Source organism: Lissotriton vulgaris, chromosome 2_1 (genome assembly GCF_964263255.1).
Source record: "Lissotriton vulgaris chromosome 2_1, aLisVul1.2, whole genome shotgun sequence".
NCBI classification, from domain to species: Eukaryota; Metazoa; Chordata; class Amphibia; order Caudata; family Salamandridae; genus Lissotriton; species Lissotriton vulgaris.
In genome coordinates, this window is record NC_141687.1 from 1,714,242,668 (window position 1) to 1,714,268,481 (window position 25,814).

Below are 25,814 nucleotides of genomic sequence, written 5' to 3' on the forward strand. Positions count from 1 at the left end.
TGTCGAACCCTGCAGAGGTGGAGTAGGATCAGGGCCCCGGTGTGTCCTTGGTCGAGGAGGGTGCAGATGTCGCCTGTAGTGGCGAGGAGGGTGGTCTCGGTGCTGTGGTTGCTGCGCAATTTGGATTGGGAGGAGTTGAGGAAGGAGTTCTCTTCGATGAATTTCATTAGATGGACGTTGACGATCTTCTCTGTGACTTTGGTGCATAGGGGAGGAGGGAGATCGGTCGGTAGTTCTTGAGGTCCGTGGGATCTGCTGAGGGCTTTTTGGTCTGGGTCTGACTTCTGCGCATCTCCAGTCATTGGTAAAGATGCTGGTTTCAAAGGAGGTGTTGATGGTGTGTCAAAGCGCCGGAGTGGTGGCGGCTCTGTGTCAAAGATGTGCGGGGGCAGGAGTCTGTGGGGGCCCCTGAGTGGATGCCTTTCATGATCGGTGCAGTGTCTTTGGTGGTGACTGTGGTCCAGGAGGAGATGGTTGCTGGAGGAAGGAACGGTTTTGGAGTCAGGTGTCTGGTCGTTGAAGTTGTCATAGAGGCCCTTGATTTTCAGATGGAAGTAGGAGTGGAACTTGTTGCAGAAGTCCTGGAAGGGGGCGATGTCCGTGGTTTCACTGGGCTGTTTGGTGAATTCCTGTAGGATGATGAAAAGTTCCTTTGAGTTGCTGAAGTTGGCGAGGATCTTTTTCTGGATGAAGGTCCTTTCGGTGGATCTGATGCGTTGGTGGTATTACGTCATGGCGTTCTTTAAGGTGGTGCGATCTTCAGAGGATTTGCTGTTTCTCCAGTTCTTTTTGAGGAGTTTGCAGTTGCGTCTGGATTCTTAGAGGTCGGTAGTGAATCAGGTGGCCTTCCTGGGGCACTGTCTGTCGGGGTTGAATAGAGGTGTGAGCTCGTCTGCGCAGTTGTTTATCCATTTGTGGAGTTCTTTGGCTGCACGGTTGGCGTCGGTCGAGGTGGTGGGGGGATTGCGGTTGAGGGTGGAGTTGAGCTGCTCCTCTGTGACTTTGCTCGTTTCTTCTTTGGACGACGGGGGGCAGGTTTGGGCATCGTGGGTTTGTTGACGAGGAAGTGTATGCAGTGGTGGTCTGTCCAAGGGGGTTGCGTGGTGTGGCTGAAGTGGATGTTGTTCGCACCTGCGAGAATGGGGTCGAGGGTGTGTTCTGCTTTGTGGGTAGGGGTGTTGACAAGCTGTTTGAGTTTGATGTTGGCGAAGTTGTCCAGGAGGGTGGTGGAGTTGGGGTCGCTGGGGTTGTCAAGGTGGAAGTTGAGGTCTCCGATGAGCATGTAATTCATGTAGGCGATGGCGTGGTGTGCAGTGAGGTCAGCGATAGTAGTGGTGAACAAAGTGCGGCATCCGGGGAATATGTAGGCGAGAGTGCTGCGAAGTTTGGTTCTAGGACTGGTCTGGATTTTGAAGTGAAGGTGTTCGGTGGTAGAGAAGGAGTCGCTAGTTGTGGAGGTGGACAGTCGGAGGGAGCTCTGGTGGCTTAGTGACTAATGCATCCATTGCAGAGGCCTGTGTTCGACCTCATGGTCACAGGTTCAAATCCCAGCGGGTCCACTCAGCCTTTCATCCATCCGAGGTCGATAAAATGAGTGCCATTGAGTTGAGTAACAATAAACATCTGTTATTCAACGCCAAAATACCCAGGTTGGCGTGAACGTGAGCTTTACAGATACACATGTTATGTTATGTTTGATGGTGAGTCCTCCTCCTGGGCGGTTGGGGCGGTCCTTCCTCTGGATCTTGTATCTGTCAGGAATGGCGGTGGTGATGTTGGTCCAGGTTTGTGTGAAGAAGCCTACGTCTGGTGAGATGGTTTCAAGGAGATCCGAGATCTATTTGGCGTGTCTGTCCAGGGAGCGCACGTTGATGAGTGTGCACTTCAGGGCTTTGGCAGTGCTGCCTTCTGTTGCGGAGGCGGCCATGATGGTGCAGAGGGTGGTGAAGGTTCAGCGGCAGTGATGGCAGGAGAACTGGCCGTGGGTGGCGTTCGGCATGGAAAGCTGGCAGTTGATGTTCCTTCCGGGGTTGAGTGCGAGGAGGGCAGCTGAGTCGTAGCGGTAGAAAGTCGGAGATCCAGGGTTCCTAGCGCTAGTTGCGGTCGGGTGCGGACAGGCTTGCCTTTGGCACGACAGTGGCGCGCCTGCTGCGTGCTGCCACCATTAAATAGGGAAGGGGGAGGGAGGCACAGCTGGGAGGAACAATTACAGTCAGACAGAAAACCGGGCACAACACAGTGCAGACAGTGGCGCAAACACCTACCTGCACCAAGCACTGCACTGGGCAGCGGCACAGCAGCAGAGCTGCAGAGGTAGAGAGCAGGTCCCCGGGCAGGAGGTCAGAGTTCTTACTCGTGCTCTCTTGTGGCGACTGCCATTAAATAGGGAAGGGGGAGGGAGGCACAGCTGGGAGGTGGAGAGGGAATTGGAAGGGTGGCGCGGGGGCAGCAGCGGCGGGAAAGGGAAACGGGAATGGGCAGAAAATTAACAACAATGAACAGAATGGCACAATAAACCAAAAATACAGAGAATAGCACAATAACTAAAAATACAGAGACTGGCACAATAAACTAAAAATACAGATAATGGCACAATAACAAAAAATGCAGGGCACAATTACAGTGGGAAAGAAAAACGGGTACAACACAATCCAGACAGTGGCACGGACACCCACCTGCACTGAGCACTGCACAGGGCAGCTGCAGCCGCTCAGCAGCGGAGCTTCAGAGGGAGAGAGCAGGTCCCTGGCCAGTAGGTCAGTGGTCTTGCTCTGGGCGCTTGAGAATAAACTACATGCCTTGGATAATGCGCCCAGTTCCAGACCAGAGATAATGGATGAGCTCCAGGAGACAAGATAATGGTATAATGTTATCCTGGAGAGAATGCGAACCCACAATTACAAACAGTATATTAAAAGTGCACATAATGAGGAGGGGGAGTCTGGCCGCTACTAGTGTGGCTCATCAAACTGGAAACCCAGGGGACCCCATCACGCACATTCAACAGAGGGAGGGTCAAATTAAATTATGTGTTTTTTGTTTAACATTAATCCCACAATAAATCCAAAATAGCAGGCAGCAGAGAGGATATCTGGTGCACTGCTGTGTGTAGTTTCAAATAAATAAAATAAATGTTTACTTGCAATCCTGGTTCTGTATCGTAGGACTCTTTACTGCAGTAATTAAAGTTAAAATAATTCCCTGATTTGTACTTGTATCCCAAAACACTTCATATTCAATATCTGTACATGGGGTACTACTAACCAAATGTTCATATTATGAGCAGTACCCTTCAGAAGTATATTGAAAGTAAATTGTTTCCTAACTATAGACAGATGTGTACTAAAAATAGAAAGTTGTAGGACAGAGATGAGTATATATATATCATGTATTGTCTTGTAATTTGCGTATGTTCTTGAAATCAAGAACTCTTGTGTTTGTGCAAAATAATTTTTAATCCTTTTCTGTAGACAAGGTTCCAATGCATGTGAACCATATTATGAACAGCCAACACGTGTTTCACCCCTTCTCAGTGTGCAGTCCTGAGTCATTCTCAAGGCTGATATCATGGGCAACTTAAAGTACAAAGAAAGATAACAACATGTATGTACAATAGGTCTTGTCAAGAACAAAGTAGACAGGGGGAGATGGACAAAAAAAGAGTAGCTAGGAAAATAAAAGAGGATTTAACCCCAGAGAGGATCCAAGGGTGTAGGGAATACTTAAACAATATGTTCTGGTGTAGCAAGAGCCCAATTATATCACATACGAAGAGAGATACAGGGCATTAGTGGGTTCACGCCAGCCCTTAGTTACTGATCAAATCACAAAATCGTCATGACACCCCAGTATTTCACTCAGTACGCTATTTAGCTAAACATGAGAGACAGAGACAGAGACAGAGAAAGAGAAAGAGAGAGAGAGAGAGAGAGAGAAAGAGAGAGAGAGAGGGGTACTGATATCCCAGCTAGCGCAATCTATTTTCCTCCCAGTTTTTTGGCAACACCAATAATTGGACGAGGATGGCTCACTCACGTAATGTGACATGCTCCATCATTTGCCATCTCGTCCCACTCTGGTAAGATGGTACTACCAGGGTGGACTCAACCTCAGGCTGGGGCTTACCCGAGTGAGATCTTAGATATTACTTATCTTTTCTGGACAATACTATGATCCAGTTGGCAGGTTAAAAATATCTTAGGATAGACCACAAAAGTGTCCTTTTATTCAGGTGACATCCTAGATATATGAAATGGTTACTAAAGGGGGAACTATAGGAGGCATGTGTGGGTGTAATGCCCGCTATGCGTCTCTGTATATAGAAAAGTATCTATACCTCTATATTACAGGTAAATCGTTTTGCCAACATGTGTCAGTCTATGGTTGGCCTAGTCGCCGATGGCATTCATCAGGGCTGTCTCTGTGAGTCCTTATACTTCAAGTAGTCAGTGCAGAGTGATCATAGCGAAAAATATTGTGTGAAATGAGAGGACCTACCACTCACATAAGGTTCTTTCGTATTTGGAATTAACCTGAAAATCCAAAAGATAAAGAAAAATAGCAAAAGACACATCATAAATATAATAATAAACAATGAAAGAGGAAGAAAATGTACACAAACCCTCTATGTTTGTGGGATTCAATTTATGTTGTGCCCCGATGTGGATCATAAATCAAAAAACGTAGCACTAAGTGACAGTATACCAAATGTAATCTGGTGATTTACAAAATATAAATATTATTTGACAGGACATGCATAAGTGCCATAGACACATGAGAAGACATAGTGGTTACTTCTACCTAATCTTTTAGCTCTACTTGCTGCATTGTCTGCTCAGGGTGGTTCTCTCCTGTGGTCACACTCTGGTTACAGGGATATATGTAGACTTGTTAATGATAAAACATAAAGGTTTCTTAAATGTTATCTCAACACTGACCTCTGTTCCACAATGAGAGCCCAGGGCCTTTGTTGTGCTTTTTAAAGATTTTAGTAAAATCCTTCTTTCAACTTACTTTGTCAAGGATGAGTACCCACGTATATCCTACCAGTGCCCCTACGAACAGCCGTCTGGTGGAGATTCCTACACTGTAAGTGCTTCCTTATGAACTGCTATGGTGTAGCAAGAGCCCAACCCAGAAAAAGTAAAAAAGAGAATCATTCAGTATTGAAAAGGCAAACCGAAAATTTCATCACGTAGAACAATAAAGAGGGCGGTACACAGACAGTTGTTTCTTTTACAATTTCCATACAAACAGGTGGTGAATTTCAATACCCAAAGTATCTGACTTCAAGAGTTATGCTGACAAATTCCGCAATATTATACTTGGATGTTGGATTTGCCCCTGAAGTATGGTGAGGAGATTTGGTTAGTCTATTGGAGGCACAGTGAGGCTTCATCTGTGGTTGGGATGAGAGGGGGGGTTGATGTTGGGTGTAGGCCCACTGGGAGATTGTCGACTTTTCGACGCTAGCGCAAAAGGGCAAATAGACTCTTCTGCTGCGGGTCTTCCTCAGGACAGGGGAAGGGGGCCCACAAATGTTCGTGGTAAGATGCAATCAGTCCCAAAGTATACTCAGTCAAAAAATCCTGTGAGAACTACAGGGTTGGGTCGAGATCAGCAAAACACACAAGATGATCAACGGAATTTTGCACAATGGCAAAACATTCACCCCCAGTCACAGATCTGGGTTTAATCTATCTTTATTTTGCTCACCAAGCCACCCCAGTTCAGACATGGCCATATGCAAATCAGTCTTGACCCTGTGCCTCATTGGAACAGTCCAGACCGAACTGCCAAGCCATGTCTTCCCTGGACCAGAATCAAGCATCCTAGGACCGGTTTCTGGCTATCAGCCTTCATCAGCCAGGATAGCTTGACTCCAGTGGCGTTGTGAGCACGGGACCCACGTCTGGGCATACCTTTCCCACATAGGGTAAACAGCAAAACACACAAGATGATGGACGGAATGTTGCACAATGGCAAAACATTCAACTCCAGTCACTGATCTGGGTTTATTCCATCGTTATTTTGCTCACCAAGCCACCCCAGTTCAGACATGGCCATATGCAAATCATGCTTGACTCTGTGCCTCATGGGACCAGTCCAGACTGAACTGCCAAGCCATGTCTTCCCTCGACCGGAATCAAGCATCCTAGGACCAGTTTCTGGCTATCAGCCTTCATCAGCCAGGATAGCTTGACTCCTGTGGCGTAGTGAGCATGGGACCCACGTCTGGGCATACCCTTCCCACATAGGGTGAACAGCAAAACAGACAAGATGATGGACGGAATGTTGCACAGTGGCAAAACATTCTCCCCCAGTCACAGATCTGGGTTTAATCCATCATTATTTTGCTCACCAAGCCACCCCAGTTCAGACATGGCCATATGCAAATCAATATTGACCCTGTGCCTCATGGGAACAGTCCAGACGGAACTGCCAAGCCATGTCTTCCCTGGACCGGAATCAAGCATACTAGGACCGATTTCTGGCTATCAGCCCTCATCAGCCAGGATAGCTTTACTCCAGTGGCGTAGTGAGCACAGGACCCACGTCTGGGCATACCCTTCCCACATAGGGTGAACAGTAAAACACACAAGATGATGGGCGGAATGTTGCACAATTGCAAAACATTCACCTCCAGTCACAGATCTGGGTTTAATCCATCGTATTTTGCTCACCAAGCCACCCCATTTCAGATATGGCCATATGCAAATCAGTCTTGACCCTGTGCCTCATGGAAAAAGTCGAGACCAAACTGCCAAGCTATGTCTTCCCTGGTCCGGAATCAAGCATCCTAGGACCGGTTTCTGGCTATCAGCCTTCATCAGCCAGGATAGCTTGACTCCAGTGGCGTAGTGAGCATGGGACCCACGTCTGGGCATACCCTTCCCACATAGGGTGAACAGCAAAACACACAAGATGATGGACAGAATGTTGCACAATGGCAAAACATTCACTCCCAGTTACAGATCTGGGTTTAATCCATTGTTATCTTGCTCACCAAGCCATCCCAGTTCAGACATGGCCATATGCAAATCAGTCTTGACCCAGTGCCTCATTGGAACAGTCTAGACCGAACTGCCAAGCCATGTCTTCCCTGGACCGGAATCAAGCATCTTAGGACCGGTTTCTGGCTATCAGCAGTCTTCAGCCAGGATATCTGACTCCAGTGGCTTAGTGAGCACTAGACCCATGTCTGGGCATAACCTTCCCACATAGGGTGAACAGCAAAACACACAAGATGAAGGACGGAATGTTGCACAATGGCAAAGCATTCACCCCCAGTCACAGATCTGGGTTTAATCCATCGTTATTTTGCTCACCAAGCCACACCAGTTCAGACATGGCCATATGCAAATCAGTCTTGACCCAGTGCCTCATGGGAACAGTCCAGACCGAACTTCCAAGCCATGTCTTCCCTGGACCGGAATCAAGCATCCTAGGACCGGTTTCTGGCTATCAGCCGTCTTCAGCATTGATAGCTTGACTCCAGTGGATAAGGGAGCACGGAACTCACGTCTGTGCATACCCTTCCCACATAGGGTGAACAGCAAAACACACAAGATGATGGACGGAATGTTGCACAATGGCAAAACATTCACCCCCAGTCACAGATTGAGATCACCCAACGTTACCGCTGTAGTGTAGTGTAGTTCCTATATTCCCAATAGGCTCTGCGCATTGGAATAATATATCCTGTAGTTTAGACGTAGGACTGAGGTCTACTAGGTCTCTACCGGTTATATTAGACTTAATTGTGAGTGCCAGCTAGCTCAGAGGTCACTAGAAACTTTCTCGAGTAAACAAAAAGGGATTCGTTTCTGACAACCGCATAAAATATGACAACTTTGCTTCCCAAGAATAAGAAATCAAATCTCTAGAGTCGCGGAAACAATAGATAACTATTTCACTCAGTCAATCATGCATGCTTAGTTTCACCAGAGGTGTAAGAGGAATAGAGAGACGGGCGTTTTCAATAAAAAGGTATTTATTTAGTAGTAAAGCTTACTATGAAGTACAATGCATATAATACGAACAGTATTATAAAGTAATACTGTAAAAGCATGATATGGTTTCTAAGCCATAAAGTGCATAAAATGTATAAAATACATAAAATACCTACAGTGATAAAAGGATGACTAAAAGTACTCAACTGGTGCTTCTAAATACCCCTATCCCGGTGTACCTAACCTATGTCTAGTACGAGGGAGGAAGTATAAGAGGAGTAGCTTAAGTTTTAGGAATTCTCTGCCAGGAATCTGATTCCAGTAATTCTCTAAGAGGTCTAATCAGCTCCGTACCTTTGGTTCCAGAATGAAGGAGGTATTGTATCTCGTTCTCGGGACTCGATTTCCCAGATACCCGCAAGGGTAGCCTGGAAACACTGGAGCTGGATTTCTCAGTAAGAGAAATGACAGAGTCTTGCAGTGCGTCTGCTGGAAGGTCGGCTTCCTTCGGCACTTGCTGTTGCAGGGCGTCGGGCAAGTAGATAGTCGATCTGCTCCAAACCACTGTGTGTTTGTTTAGGAAAATCAAGGCATATTTATACTTTGAAGGTGCAGAGTTTGACGCATGTTTGGACTTAATAACGTCACTCAAAGGCTCATTTCTCGGAAAACGCCGGGAGTTCTAGGAGAACTTAATATTCAAGCAGGGGAAGTCCAGGGCTGCTGAAGGCGGGTTTTTCCAAGAAAACGTTGTTAATTCTTGGAACTTAGTGGAAGTATCCATGCCGTATTTGGCCTTTATGGTTTAGGCCAAATATTATAATGATTTCTATGCCTATATAAGGAAATGATAAAGTATACCTATATAAGGGCATGAATCGGGAAATTTATACTAGGGTCCAAGATTCATTTACAACACCCACTCCACAATTTTAAGTTCAATAAGCTAATCTAGTAAGCACTGAACATATCTAAAGCTAGTGTTTACAATCCCACCCCAATACATAAAATGCATTTGAACTGGGTATGCAGAAAAAATATTTTTAGCATTTCTACAGTATACAAAATACTTTAAGGGAAGAGTTTCTAAGCATACAGTCTTTCGTCTAATTTATGCAATTTGAAAAGAATCACGAGATTACATTCATGAAAACGTCTCTTAAATACAGAAGAAAAGTCAAGATCATTTCATAACATAACATGTCATAGCAATCTTTCTATTAATAGGGACGAGGCCAAATAGTATTTTTTTTTTAGTCAGTCTTCAAAAATGACTTGAATTTCTTGTTCTCTAGGAATAGTTCTACTTTAAACAGATTAGTCTGTGCCAAAGTCTGAGAAAAAAAATTCAATTTGTTATGACAAATAGAGTATCAACAAAAAGTAGTACAAAGTTCCCCAACGTGATTAACTAAAGTAACTCAATAGAACCTCTCTTTTACAGGGTGTGACAAAACAGGGAATGAAGTAATCCCTTTTCGGAATCTAGGGTGCTTCACACATACCAAAGGTTGAATGGCTTTTGTCATCCCACCCGATGAATGTCCAGTATCATCATTGGCACCCTGCTCCAACGGCAGGCTGGCGGTGCAATGCCCGTAGGGCAGCACAAGGTGCTGCACTTTCGCGGAGATCTTTTATTCCTTTTGCCAATGGGTGCATGTGTGTGAGGGAACTAGGAAGTGCAATAGTGAGCGTGAGTGAGGTTAAAACAGGTCAGTAGATTCCAATAGGGAAACCTTTAATAACATGGCTCACTGCCTCATTAAAATGCGTGAAAAAATGAAGGCCGTATTTCAGAGTTCAGAGAACACTGTGTGCATGACTCAAAAATTATTCTCGGTGTCAGGAGAAAGAAATCGTCTACCACAGTAGGTGAAAGTGGAACCACTTGATCTAGCAGACCAAATGTGCATAGATGAGAAGCATTGTCGTCAGCGCTTGTTGCCGCGTTAGCAATGGTCATATCAGATGGTACCTGTGTGCCTGGTGTTTCTCGTACCTCACCCTCAGACTTACTGGTGAGATTTCAATGAATGCCGTCATCAGGATTTGTAGCCGTTGGGGACAACACAATGCATGAGCCGTTACAGGACCTAGCAAGGCGTCGACGTCCGATGGCAGGACTGATGGAAGTGTAAGACAAATGTCTAACACGCTTTCCTCTCCGCAAAGCAGGCATCGTAGAACAGGTAAGATGCAATCTTGCCAGATTGGTCTGAACGAGAGAAGCCATGTCGTATTCAGATATCTTAAACGAGCCAAGCTGAGAATCTGTTTTATTCCCTCATGATACCTCTGGTCACGGACCGTTTGTTCCATGAGGTTCTGGGTATCGCCGGTTACTGGACTTGCCATATCAGAGCAGAAGAAATAAAAATAGTATTCCAGCTAGGAGTCCCAAGATGACAGGCAGGCCGCCGAACACAGAGTGCATGAAATTTTGAAAAATGCAGAGGACTGCTTCGAATGGTGCTAACAGTTTTAAATACATGTGCGATGGCACTGGTATTAGACATGTTTAAGATTTGACTTAACATTTCTGCGAAATGTACAGTTCAGTTTGTTGATAATAATGCATCTATCTCTGCAGATGTCCTTGCAACTTGCAGATCATACGTTTCTTTTGATGATGTCAGTGGCACAGATTTTTGCAAAAGAATAGACTTTAGTCTGCTTAAAGTATCAATTCGTATAGAAGCGATATTTAGTGAAGGCCATATTGCCGTCTTACTGTCTGACTTGCGAGTTGGATACAATAATTGCATACAACAAGTGACCATGGATGACACACTAACCAGATAAACTTTTCCTGGCTCCATTCCACAGCAGCTGTGGTCATTCAACATAACGTAACTGCCATTGGATAGCTGCCTGAAAACAGGTTCTATCAGCGTGGAGGGAGTACCGTGCAGATGGCATGAAAGGTTATTCGCAAAACCATCGCAGGCTCCGTGTAAATTAATACCTTGGCACAGAAGTGTACCAATTAGTGAATGTTTACAATTTTTCCCACCAAGAAATACTTCTTTCCCCTTATTCCAACATTTGTGTGTATATGGTAAAGTCCATGTTGACTTAATGTATTCTTTACCCAACCTTTCATACAGGCCTTCTGGTATATGCTGTAGACAATACTGAAATTGGAAAATCGGCACTGGAATCATGATGGTGCCATCAATTATCCATTCTATTACAGGTTTCTCAGAAACTGTCAATGGTAATCTTTCCAGTTTTTCAATGCTCAGCACCGTATAGTCTGCTCCTCTTTGTGCCAAAGAGATTTGTTTATCTGTATGGTTAAACCCAGTAAACAATGACGTTGTGTTGATAAGCCTCCATGGCATGTAGCCTGAACGCAGATTTTGCAATGTCCAGCCTAGCTGCATTATAGAACGTAATTGAGACTGGCCATGTTGTAACATTAGCAAGTCTTGTTCCATTATGTCAATTGCAGAGGATACAATGCTGTCCAATGAATATATTCTGGAGGACAGAGTAGTTAACCCATTGTCCACTACAGAGAGAGCTTTCTCCAAGTTAATACGATCAATTTTTCGTATTCTTTCTGCAGTTTCTAATTGTGTTAATTTCCAAGCTTCGCTGTACGCAGCATATATACCAGTGTATATGAAACGTTTTTACCGTTGTTTGCGAGGTCCCAATAAGAAATCTCGCAAATCATTGCTTTCTTTAAGTAAAGTCAAGTGTTGTTTAATTTCTGGAAGTGTAGTAGTTTTCAGCGATTCAAGGCATCATTTCCCTACACTATATGTTGTTACTATCCCTGGATGTTGTCTCTGGGAGTATCTTGGATCTGGCCTGTTAAGAATTAAACCCTGTGTTTTGTTCAGGAATCTATCTTGACAGTTATTGGTGTCTGTGGGCCAGATTAACTATTTTTTCCAATTAGGACTAGTTCTGTTCAATTTGAAAACATATTGTACGTCTATCTCCCCTTCTGTGGTTTTGTTATTTTCAGGCATGGGCTTTGGTATAGATGTTTTTTTAGATCTTTTATTTTTACTATGCCAAGACAAGATGTTTGTTGCACAGTGTCATTTAAAAACATCATTTGTTCAGGTATAATGCAGGCTCTGAATAAAGCTTCCAAATCTTGCACCTGCCTTTTTTTTGTGCCCCAGACAGTTTTTGTCTCGATGTTGTCTTTCCAGAAGTCGTAACCCAATGTGGACAACTTTTTGGTGATGTTGGACAATGTTCCCATTGATTATACATGAAAACATTTCTAGGGCTTGCAGATTTGTGCAAATAGTGATGACCATAATGGTTAAAACAATACATTTGTTCATAGTCTGATGACCGTTCTAAATAGTCATGTTAGGTATATTTCGCAGACATTTCTAAATCTGACATCATATTGGTAATTGTCTCAAAGTCCCACTCATCAGAGAATGAGCTGGGTGTTACAAAGTTATTCATAGAAACCTTGAACTGATGTGGAATCCTCAGCATCTCTACTGGGCCATAGATATCATAATCAGTTCTATCCCATGCTATACCACCTGGTATAGGGATGGTTGTGATGTTTACTGATGACAGTTCTCTTTTTTCAACATGTGATGATTTGTGCGGTTTTAGGACCAAGTTGATTTTCTGAATGCTGTGTCCATTGTACTGTATTTTCCATCTATCAATTGCCCCAGGCTTAAAACCAATATTAGCCAGAGCAGGAAGAAAAATGCACCTAAACCAATCAGAAATTCAGTCCATGGTGAAACGAAATATATTTGTTCAAGTTCATGAAAATGTTCTGTCGTTTTTTCTTTGAAAGTTTTCTTTGTTGTTGTATCTTCAGGTTCACTTGGATCCTCAGAAAAGTTATCAAAGTTGGGGTTTGTTGAAATCGCTGGAACTGATTTCTCCTTTGTCATGTTAGTGTATTCAGGTGCTACATCATTGTAGACTGGTGTTTCTGGTCGAACAGATATTTGGGTCTCAAGAGGCACGAGTTCCATTGCTTTATTGCATAGTCCTTCTTTTCCTACTGCAGGTTTATCAAAGGTGATAACCTCTTGGATTGTAGCAAGATTTGGCTGTCTGCTACATGTTGGGAGTCCACTTGGTCTACTACTTATTATTGGCCACATGTTGTGGTTTTACCAGGTCGATAGACACGACTCTGTTCTCCTTTTTACCAGCAAGGGGCGGTAGTACTACTGATCTCGTTCCTTGTATTCTCAAGACAGGTACCGCTTTTTTCTGTAAGAAGGCCCAAATTCCTTCTTCACCGCTATCTTTTCCCTGACTAGATCCCCAATCTTTGGAATCCATACAGGTCTTGCTGGGACAGGTGGTTTATCTTCAGTGGCGTGTGGCTTTTGTGTTGTGTTACTCAGACTTCTTCTTGTTTCATTCAAGTCCTGTAAGACAGCCAAACGATCTTTGATATCAAAGAGTTTCTGTTCTCCCACTGAAGTCTGACAATCGAGATCCTCGATCATCATTCTCGTACTAAATAGTAGCTAATAAGGAGTGATTCCCCCCAGAGAATTTCTTGGCAGAGTGTTAAGACTACGTTGGACACTTATTAGATGTTTGACCCACCCATCACCCGAACCTAATACCTTTGCTGTAATGGATTGCTTTATGTCACGTTTTTTTCTTTCCACTACCGCATTACCCTCAGGATGGAAGGGATTAGAATACCGCAGTGCAAAGCCCAAACTAACCATGGCCTCCTTGTAAGCTCAAGAGCTAAACGCAGAACCCTGATCAGAATGTAGCGTGCCAATTGCGTATGTGCCGATAAAGACTCGCAGATCCTTTATAACAGTTCTGGCGTCAGCCGAGCACTGGGGCCATAACCAAATAAATCTCGTCCTAGTAGTTGTGGGACCGCATTTGTCTGTAGGGACGCCTGCGGGTAGATAGCCTAATGCTGTCTAACAGAGGTGTCTGTATCTGGCTGGCTACTCTGTAGTCAGGTGTCTGGGGGGTTCATTACTGTGATCTCTGTTGCAGTCTGGGCAATTAATTGCAAATTCGTAGCTGTCCAAGCTCATTCCTGGCCACCAGTACACTTTGTCTAATTCTTGTGTCTTAAGACTAAGGTAAAAAAAGTATCGAACGTCTGTTGCAGCAAGAGAGTTAACCCATTGTATCCATCTCGGATGTAGAGCTTTAGAATTAGGAATGCTTGCTCTTGTTACTGCCTCTAAGGCAGGTACAGGTGTAACGATCATTATGCGTTTACCCTGCGCGAGAGCTCTCTCTTTTGCTACAGCAGATTAAACCGCTGTCAGAATTTTCTCTGTAGAAGTGAACTTCGTTTCTGCTTGTGTATACAAGTGTGATTTGTAAGCTATTGGTACCATTTCTCCTTCATTAAAGGTTAGGTCCGTGAATCTGCATCTTCCTGGGATGATTCGAATTACAAGGTTGCGCACATTTTCGCATGAGTCTAGTTCAATGAATGCCGTCATCAGGATTTGTAGCCGTTGGGGACAACACAATGCCTGAGCCGTTACAGGACCTAGCAAGGAGTCGATGTCCGATGGCAGGACTGATGGAAGTGTAAGACAAATGTCTAACACGCTTTCCTCTCCGCAAAGCAGGCATCGTAGAACAGGTAAGATGCAATCTTGCCAGATTGGTCTGAACGCCATGTCGTATTTAGATATCTTAAACGAGCCAAGCTGAGAATCTGTTTTATTCCCTCATGATACCTCTGGTCAGGGACCGTTTGTTCCATGAGGTTCTGGGTATCGCCGGTTACTGGACTTGCCATATCGGAGCAGAAGAAATAAAAATAGTATTCCAGCTAGGAGTCCCAAGATGACAGGCAGGCCGCCGAACACAGAGTGCACGAAATTTTGAAAAATGCAGAGGACTGCTTCGAATGGTGCTAACAGTCTTAAATACATGTGCGATGGCACTGGTATTAGACATGTTTAAGATTTGATTTAACATTTCTGCGAAATGTATAGTTCAGTTTGTTGATAATAATGTATCTATCTCTGCAGATGTCCTTGCAACTTGCAGATCATACGTTTCTTTTGATGATGTCAGTGGCACAGATTTTTGCAAAAGAATAGACTTTAGTCTGCTTAAAGTATCAATTCGTATAGAAGAGATATTTAGTGAAGGACATATTGCCGCCTTACTGTCTGACTTGCGAGTTGGATACAATAATTGCATACAACAAGTGACCATGGATGACACACTAACCAGATAAACTTTTCCTGGCTCCATTCCACAGCAGCTATGGTCATTCAACATAACGTAACTGCCAATGGATAGCTGCCTGAAAACAGGTTCTATCAGCGTGGAGGAAGTACCGTGCAGATGGCATGAAAGGTTATTCGCAAAACCATCGCAGGCTCCGTGTAAATTAATACCTTGGCACAGAAGTGTACCAATTAGTGAATGTTTACAATTTTTCCCACCAAGAAATACTTCTTTCCCCTTATTCCAACATTTGTGTGTATATGGTAAAGTCCATGTTGACTTAATGTATTCTTTACCCAACCTTTCATACAGGCCTTCTGGTATATGCTGTAGACAATACTGAAATTGGAAAATCGTCACTGGAATCATGATGGTGCCATCAATTATCCATTCTATTACAGGTTTCTCAGAAACTGTCAATGGTAATCTTTCCAGTTTTTCAATGCTCAGCACCGTATAGTCTGCTCCTCTTTGTGCCAAAGAGATTTGTTTATCTGTAAGGTTAAACCCATAAACAATGACGTTGTGTTGATAAGCCTCCATGGCATGTAGCCTGAACGCAGATTTTGCAATGTCCAGCCTAGCTGCATTATAGAACGTAATTGAAACTGGCCATGTTGTAACATTAGCAAGTCTTGTTCCATTATGTCAATTGCGGAGGATACAATGCTGTCCAATGAATATATTCTGGAGGACAGAGTAGTTAACCCATTGTCCACTACAGAGAGAGCTTTCTCCAAGTTAATATGATCAATTTTTCGTATTCTTTCTGCAGTTTCTAATTGTGTTAATTTCCAAGCTTCGCTGTACGCAGCATATATACCAGTGTATATGAAACGTTTTTACCGTGGTTTGCGAGGTCCCAATAAGAAATCTCGCAAATCATTGCTTTCTTTAAGTAAAGTCAAGTGTTGTTTAATTTCTGGAAGTGTAGTAGTTTTCAGCCATTCAAGGCATCATTTCCCTACACTATATGTTGTTACTATCCCTGGATGTTGTCTCTGGGAGTATCTTGGATCTGGCCTGTTAAGAATTAAACCCTGTGTTTTGTTCAGGAATCTATCTTGACAGTTATTGGTGTCTGTGGGCCAGATTAACTATTTTTTCCAATTAGGACTAGTTCTGTTCAATTTGAAAACATATTGTACGTCTATCTCCCCTTCTGTGGTTTTGTTATTTTCAGGCATGGGCTTTGGTATAGACGTTTTTTTAGATCTTTTATTTTTACTATGCCAAGACAAGATGTTTGTTGCACAGTGTCATTTAAAAACATCATTTGTTCAGGTATAATGCAGGCTCTGAATAAAGCTTCCAAATCTTGCACCTGCCATTTTTTTGTGCCCCAGACAGCTTCTGTCTCGATGTTGTCTTTCCAGAAGTCGTAACCCAATGTGGACAACTTTTTGGTGGTGTTGGACAATGTTCCCATTGATTATACATGAAAACATTTCTAGGGCTTGCAGATTTGTGCAAATAGTGATGGCCATTATGGTTAAAACAATACATTTGTTCATAGTCTGATGACCGTTCTAAATAGTCATGTTGGGTATATTTCGCAGACATTTCTAAATCTGACATCATATTGGTAATTGTCTCAAAGTCCCACTCATCAGAGAATGAGCTGGGTGTTACAAAGTTATTCATAGAAACCTTGAACTGATGTGGAATCCTCAGCATCTCTACTGGGCCATAGATATCATAATCAGTTCTATCCCATGCTATACCACCTGGTATAGGGATGGCTGTGATGTTTACTGATGACAGTTCTCTTTTTTCAACATGTGATGATTTGTGCGGTTTTAGGACCAAGTTGATTTTCTGAATGCTGTGTCCATTGTACTGTATTTTCCATCTATCATTTGCCCCAGGCTTAAAACCAATATTAGCCAGAGCCTGAAGAAAAATGCACCTAAACCAATCAGAAATTCAGTCCATGGTGAAACCATATATATTTGTTCAAGTTCTTGAAAATGGTCTGTCGTTTTTTCTTTGAAAGTTTTCTTTGTTGTTGTATCTTCAGGTTCACTTGGATCCTCAGAAAAGTTATCAAAGTTGGGGTTTGTTGAAATCGCTGGAACTGATTTCTCCTTTGTCATGTTAGTGTATTCAGGTGCTACATCATTGTAGACTGGTGTTTCTGGTCGAACAGATATTTGGGTCTCAAGAGGCACGAGTTCCATTGCTTTATTGCATAGTCCTTCTTTTCCTACTGCAGGTTTATCAAAGGTGATAACCTCTTGGATTGTAGCAAGATTTGGCTGTCTGCTACATGTTGGGAGTCCACTTGGTCTACTACTTATTATTGGCCACATGCTGTGGTTTTACCAGGTCGATAGACACAACTCTGTTCTACTTTTTACCAGCAAGGGGCGGTAGTACTACTGATCTCATTCCTTGTATTCTCAAGACAGGTACCGCTTTTTTCTGTAAGAAGGCCCAAATTCCTTCTTCACCGCTATCTTTTCCCTGACTAGATCCCCAATCTTTGGAATCCAGACAGGTCTTGCTGGGGCAGGTGGTTTATCTTCAGTGGCGTGTGGCTTTTGTGTTGTGTTACTCAGACTTCTTCTTGTTTCATTCAAGTCCTGTAAGACAGCCAAACGATCTTTGATATCAAAGAGTTTCTGTTCTCCCACTGAAGTCTGACAATCGAGATCCTCGATCATCATTCTCGTACTAAATAGTAGCTAATAAGGAGTGATTCCCCCCAGAGAATTTCTTGGCAGAGTGTTAAGACTACGTTGGACACTTATTAGATGTTTTACCCACCCATCACCCGAACCTAATACCTTTGCTGTAATGGATTGCTTTATGTCACGGTTTTTTCTTTCCACTACCGCATTACCCTCAGGATGGAAGGGATTAGAATACCGCAATGCAAAGCCCAAACTAACCATGGCCTCCTTGTAAGCTCAAGAGCTAAACGCAGGACCCTGATCAGAATGTAGCGTGCCAATTGCGTATGTGCAGATAAAGACTCGCAGATCCTTTACAACAGTTCGGGCGTCAGACGAGCACTGGGGCCATAACCAAATAAATCTCGTCCTAGTAGTTGTGGGACCGCATTTGTCTGTAGGGACGCGTGCGGGTAGATAGCCTAATGCTGTCTAACAGAGGTGTCTGTATCTGGCTGGCTACTCTGTAGTCAGGTGTCTGGGGGGGTTCATTACTGTGATCTCTGTTGCAGTCTGTGCAATTAATTGCAAATTCGTAGCTGTCCAAGCTCATTCCTGGCCACCAGTACACTTTGTCTAATTCTTGTGTCTTAAGACTAAGGTCAAAAAAGTATCGAACGTCTGTTGCAGCAAGAGAGTTAACCCATTGTATCCATCTCGGATGTAGAGCTTTAGAATTAGGAATGCTTGCTCTTGTTACTGCCTCTAAGGCAGGTACAGGTGTAACGATCATTATGCGTTTACCCTGCGCGAGAGCTCTCTCTTTTGCTACAACAGATTAAACCGCTGTCAGAATTTTCTCTGTAGAAGTGAACTTCGTTTCTGCTTGTGTATACAAGTGTGATTTGTAAGCTATTGGTACCATTTCTCCTTCATTAAAGGTTAGGTCCGTGAATCTGCATCTTCCTGGGATGATTCGAATTACAAGGTTGCGCACGTTTTCGCATGTGTCTAGTTTAGTTTTTGCTAACATGTCTGTTTGGACTGAACGCAAAATTTCTGTGTGTGTTTGAGTCCAATGTGTTGGTTTAAAATCAGGTTTAATTAATTCGTAGAGAGGTTTAACCCTCTCTGCGTAATTCAGAACGTAAGTTCTTCTAAAATTCAGGAAACCTAGAATTGACTAAGTTTTTCAGCGTCTTTGGAGGTTGGAGCAGCGCACATTTCTCTGGAAAGTTTGCTGCTAGGCTTTTGCCTTCAATTGACAACTAATATCCCAAGAATATGACATTGAGGTGGGCAATTCTTGATTTTTTAAAATAGAATTTATACCCCTCAGAAGCGAATTCAAGTATTATGGTGTTCACTCTTTTCAAGTGCTTGTCCAAGTCGTCATCTGTAAGATAGATGTCATCGACATAAGATAATGCCTCATCATCGTATGTTTGGAGTAACTCTGTTACTCTTGCTGAAAATAATCCTCGGCTATTCTTGAATCCTTGGGGGAGACGAGAAAATTGTCGCTGTGTCCCCAAAATAGAGAAAGTGGTCAAATGCCTGCTTTCTGGTGCAATATTTTGACAGAAAAATCCACTTGAAATATCTAATGTCGTTTTATATTTTTTGCGCACAATGTTATTCATCGGTGCTGCACTGTGTGAATTTTGTACTGCAAATGTTTTGCAAGAAGAGTTTAAGTGTCTGTAATCCAATACTAGACAATATGAATTGTCCGGTTTGGATACAGGAAACAAAGGATTGTTCATAGACGAGGTGCATGTTTCAATCACCCCTTGGTATTCAAGTTGATTTAAAATCTCCCTGACCTGTGTTTTAGCTTCTTGCTCAACTGGGTACTGCCTTTGTGCAGTGGGATGTTTTTTTAACTGGATTTTATGGTGAGGAGAATCCTCATCCCATCCTGCGTGATTTTTATATAATGCTGGAGCTTGGGCTACTGGCCATTTTCTGGCATATGTATATTTTTTAAGAATTGGAATGTGATTAGAGAAGGCTGGCATAATTATCTCTTCGCCATGTGGGCTCTCCCTGACAAATTCAGGTGGCCAGACTTGTTCAGCTAGAAGGATGTCATAGCCCTTTGAGAGCTTATCCCAAAAGAGTGCTCTTATTTTTCTAGTTATGTCCTCCTCCATCTGGAGTGTTACTTCATATAACATATGGAGTACACTAACCCTGGTGTCTGCAGTTTTAACATGAATGCATTCATTCAAGTCCACTGTCTCCATATGATCCTTCAGGATCTTGCGAACTATGATTACTTCTGCTGCGCTGTCTAGCATTGTCTGAGCCCATTCTCCGTTCTTGAGTTGTGTCCTCAAGATCCTCGGCATGTCTGACCTTTATGCTTGCTAACTTCTTTTTAGAAAATTGAGCTTTTTTACTTTGGTGAACGGGTTCTTTGTCTTTGGACTTGACGCGTTCTTCTTTGTGTTCTGATCGTCCTCTTCTTTCCGATTTCTGCGAGGAAGTCTGAAAAGATCGAGAGGGACGTGTGTCATTATCTTGATATCTATCAGGTTTTCTAAAAGTATCCCTATTTCTAAGGTTGTATCTTTTTTCAGAGGGTTCCCGTTGGGGAGACCTACCTCTCCGTTCAGGAGACCTAACTCGCCTTTGGGGAGACCTTCCTCTGGACTGAAATTTGTTATCTCCAGGAGGTGTCTGTTTAGTGTTCTTCCACTTCTTTTTAGGAGTAGTGAGATTATTTTTAATAAACACCTTTTCAGGATTTTCTGTTAATTCAGGTTTTACTGGTTTTCCACCCAAACTATCTCTACCTAGTTCTTCATAGGATTTTTCAATAATTCTTGCAAGATCATATGGTTGGTCTGCTATATCTGTTTCTTTTAACTTCTGGTGGATTGCCACGGATGCTGTTAGCTAATAATATAGCTGAGACCTGTTTGAAATCTTTCAGTAATTTCATACCTAGATTTAAGGCCATATTCATTCTGAATTTGTCTCAGAACGTCTGGTATTACCGCCATGGACGGTACACCATGTGTTTTTGTGTAGATTGAAGCAAAGACTGTACCCTACGTGTCACAGTCCTCCACATGCGGGGCAATCCCCATTGGTAAACAGGTTGTCAGAATTCTGTGTTTTTCATGAGGTGTACTATCGGGAAATACTGCCTCTATTTGAGTAATTTTTTGTGCTAGCCAAAATGGAATTTGTTCCCTTTTGGCGGGTAACTTGCCAATGACTGACTTTATAGTTTGTGGTGTAATTTTGTTTGTGTTCCCCTGGTACGGGTGTGTAGCGGAATTTTTATTGCTGGTTGGACTGTTAAAGTCCTCATGACATATTGAACCAATTGTCTATGTATTTTTATTAATTGTTTTAGCTGAGCTAAAAGTTCTCTATCTGACATTTCTTCAATGTCAGGATGTGGTGTATAGCTGGCTAGTACCGGCCATGTAGCTCCTGGTCTACCTAGTGGACCGAGCCTGGTAATGTGATTTTGATGTTTTAGGGCGCCATTAATGCAGTTGAACAGGGACCCCCTGAATAGAGTAAATTTCCTGGGTCAGGGCAAAGCAGTTTATGGCAAAGGTAAATACCCAGGCAAAAAACAATATAAATATCTGGCAAGAAAATGTGATATATCATACAATAAAGCATACACAAGAAAAAATTAGAGCAACCACATACTATGATAACATAGAAAATTTAATTATAATGATAAAAATTGATATGGACATGTTCAATCATACAAAGAATTATGTTTAAAATGAGATTAAAGTAAAACAATTATTTGATCATGACAATATATGAATTCCGGGAAGAAAAAGGTTTTATCAAAACATTGATGATTCCCAGAATTTATTAAGGGAGCTGTTGTCTGTCGACGCGTTTCGACACAAACACCGTGTCTTCATCAGGACAATTTCAGCATGATTCTAAAATTTAGGAATATATTCTATAAGGTTACTCATTCTTGTTTTATGATGATACTTATGTTTTAATCATGAACATTTGTAGTAGTTTGTAATCAATCTACATAGCTTCTTACCAGATAAATAATACAACAGTTTGATATACCGCAGAATAAGGACATCTAACAAAGATAGACAAACCACGACAATACTGGCAATCATTTTTGCAAACAGAAACACATAAAGTACAGTGAAAATTTATATCAAGGATAATATAAATAAGATAAGAGATGTGAGATAAGGAAACCCATACCTAACTAAAACAGATTATCAAGAACAAAGATAAGAGACAGGTAAGTCTTGGTGCCAATACTCTAATGTATTTTAGATGTACAAAGGAGGGAGGGGATTTTTATTTTTCTAGGGAGGAGAAACATGATTAATGTATGTGTCTTTACAACCATTAATCGAGATTCAACATGAGGATTTTTTATTTTACATTTTATATTGAGATTGAAGTTGGCCTCAACCTTTTCATAGAAAAGACCTATTTATATACTAAACCTTTTCATAAAGAAGACCTATTTATATTGTGAGATTCAACTTCGATTGCATCTATTGCGCTAAACAAACATTTACTCATTTATCTATAATTATGCTATACATCGGGGAAGTCTTCGGGGAAGTCTTAGATTTAAAAGCTTCTATTTCCTATAGAACTCCTTAATTAAAACAAAACCTTATTGGATCTTTCATGGGGGTGTATATCAACTCTCACCTTTAGAGTGCTTCATATATCATTCGTCTTTAAGACTGAAAAAAGGTCAAACACGGTGTTCTTAAATATGAGCAGGTTTCCTGTTTTAACACCTGTTGAGAGGGTAGTAGTAGTAATTGACTTACTAATTAATCATTTCATTATATTTTATTTTATTCCTAACGAAAATGACAAATTTGAAAAATACCTTGAATTTTTTGTCGCCGTGTTTCTAGATTTCGGGTACACAAAGCTTTATAGGTGGCGGACATACATTTTGTTAAAAACAATCTAGGAAAAGATATATACAGAAGGATATTGTGTGTAGGTGTCCATAAAAATAAATAATGATTCAGAAGTAACCACCCTCGAACTCAGCGATTTACCTTTAAAAGAGATAAACTCATCAAAGGACGAAATGACTCAGTCACAGTTGGAACAGTTTCAATAAAAGCAATCACGTGGACGTAGAGCGGGTGATAGTGTTCATTGATTTGCGATTCCGCTGGCAATGGCAAAAACGCTTCTTTAGTAACGTGATAGTGCATTACGATATTCTAATTTCTAATACATATCTCAGGGATCTTTTACCTGCTAATCAAGGCAGCAATATCTGGACGCAGGTTCAAATTGTGTGTAGCTGTTCAAATGGATCACAGCAGCGCAGACATTTCAGTTGAAATCGCTAATGTTTGTTACTGGTGAGCGGAAGCTGCCAACAAAATATAGTGCACGGATATTACTCATTATATCCTGATGCATATGTTTAAATAAACTGTTCGTCCTCTAAAGACTCTCCATAGCAATATAGTCTATTTCTAGTATGCGTACCTAGTGGAAGATTTAGCCAATAAAAAAAGGCATTGAAATGTAGCGGTTTTACACTGTAGCGGCAAAGTTTTACAAAGTAGCGATGTCATACGGACACCACGGAACATTACGCCCACATTTGTTTTCTTACAGCCCAAAAGGGAATAAAGAAGGGCTAAATCTAGCATTAATACAAATAATAAAAGGTGGGGCGGAAAAAGGGGGGATTTTTCAGATATCAGCATAGTTCGCATACCTTCTTTTCGTAGCTCTAAGCGGGCGTTGTGAATGCCGTCTGGAATGGCGTCCGAAATGGAAAGGTTAGAGAAGGTAAACCCAACCTCTTTATATATACGGTTTTCTAATTGGTGAGCAAAAAAACCCACACCCTCTCTTAAGGGGGCAGGTCGTATATTCTACGTTAGTTAATCGGGCTTGTAGATTTTCATGGTTTTCTAAAAGAAGCAGTCCCAGTGTTTATTATAAAGCCGCGTATTGTGTTATTAGTCGTTTGTTTATTGTATTATATGTTAAGAACCCATTCTCAGTGAAACAAGTAAAAACCGATATATTTTAAAGGCACAGGCATCACCAAAAATGGGGATCGCATTGTGCTTTCTATAAAAGTATCTTGTTTGTGTTGGCTCTTATTGTGAAGGGGAAGCTTATATTTATCATTAGCACCATAATAGGTTTACCTGATCCTAGATTCTATTACTACACTGAAGAAAAAGAACCAAGGGGGAAAAGGTAAATAAAAAATAATAAAAAATAACATGTAAAATAAAAAATCCTCATGTTGAATCTTGATTAATGGTTGTAAAGACACATAAATTAATCATGTTTCTCCTCCCTAGAAAAATAAAAATCCCCTCCCTCTTTTGTACATCTAAAATATATTAGAGTATTGGCACCAAGACTTACCTGTCTCTTATCTTTGTTCTTGATAATCTGTTTTAGTTAGGGATGGGTTTCCTTATCTCATATCTCTTATCTGATTTATATTATCCTTAATATAAATTTTTACTGTACTTTATGTGTTTCTGTTTGCAAAAATGATTGCCAGTATTGTCGTGGTTTGTCTATCTTTGTTAGATGTCCTTATTCTGCGGTATATCAAACTGTTGTATTATTTATCTGGTAAGAAGCTATGTAGATTGATTACAAACTACTACAAATGTTCATGATTAAAACATAAGTATCATCATAAAACAAGAATGAGTAACCTTATAGAATATATTCTTAAATTTTAGAATCATGCTGAAATTGTCCTGAAGAAGACACAGCGTTTGTGTCGAAAGACGTCGACAGACAACAGCCCCCTCAATAAATTCTGGGAATCATCAATGTTTTGATAAAACCTTTTTCTCCCCGGACATCATATATTGCCATGATCAAATAATTGTTTTACTTTTATCTCATTTTAAACATAATTCTTTGTATGATTGAACATGTCCATATCAATTTTTATCATTATAATTAAATTTATCATAGTATGTGGTTGCTCTCGTTTTTTCTTGTGTATGCTTTATTGTATGATATATCACATTTTCTTGCCAGATATTTATATCTTTTTTGCCTGGGTATTTACCTTTGCCAAAAAATTAGGGCGCCATTAAACCAGAGCTGATGCTCTTGGTAAGTTAGTGGAATTTCAACGTCCTCGAAAGGAAAGTATTCCGCTGGAGATTCCTCTGCTTTGTAGTAGTGGAACTCCCATGTTACTGGATTTGCTTGTGGAAAAGTAATTCATGAATAGAATACCTCTGTCTGACGATATTCATGTGCCTCTATCACAAATATAACTTTACCACCTCTCGATGATACCCCATTTTCTATAAGTTTTATAGTTATGGTTTTCGTTATATTTGCAGGGATGAATAAACCATCCGGGTCATTTTGTAGGAGATTTGTGTCATTTAACACCGCTTGAGCTGCTATTCTAGCTCTCTCCCTTTCTTCGTCACTCTCCGACATTTTTATTTACTGAAAGTTTTGCAGAACAAGTTTCCAAGGAAACAAAGATTAGGTGCACAATATTTTTGGAACACTGTATCCTTTTTTTTTAAAAACCTTTATTATAAAGAAAAGGAGTACAGTTACAGACCTACAACCAAAGAGGCTGGTCAGTAGCAATAAATATCAAAAGCACAACAATACACAGCTCATCAGCCGACAACCCAAGGGCCCGGCAGCGTTAATGTCCGACGTTGTAGAGAACCTGTGGCGGTAGGAGGATAAATAAAAGGTTTCACATTTCATGTTTTATAAGCGAACAAAAAAAAAACAGAAAAAAAGGTTTGAGGCGAAAACTATACAGTGTATTAGCTGTCTAATGCGGTAGGGGGAGCTAATTAATCAGGGAGCAACTTTATGAAGGACGATGATCTTAAGGAGGGGGGGGTCGAGAGCAAACCAATAAATCACAGACAACAGGAAGCAAATGACCTGAAATGCACAGTCAAGGGGACAGGGGAATGTCAGAAGCTTCTACAAAGGGGGGAACGCAGATCTCTCCTCGGTACAAATTCCATTGACCCCATATCCTTCCCCACTTCTTGGGCCTACCACAGGAGACATATACAAT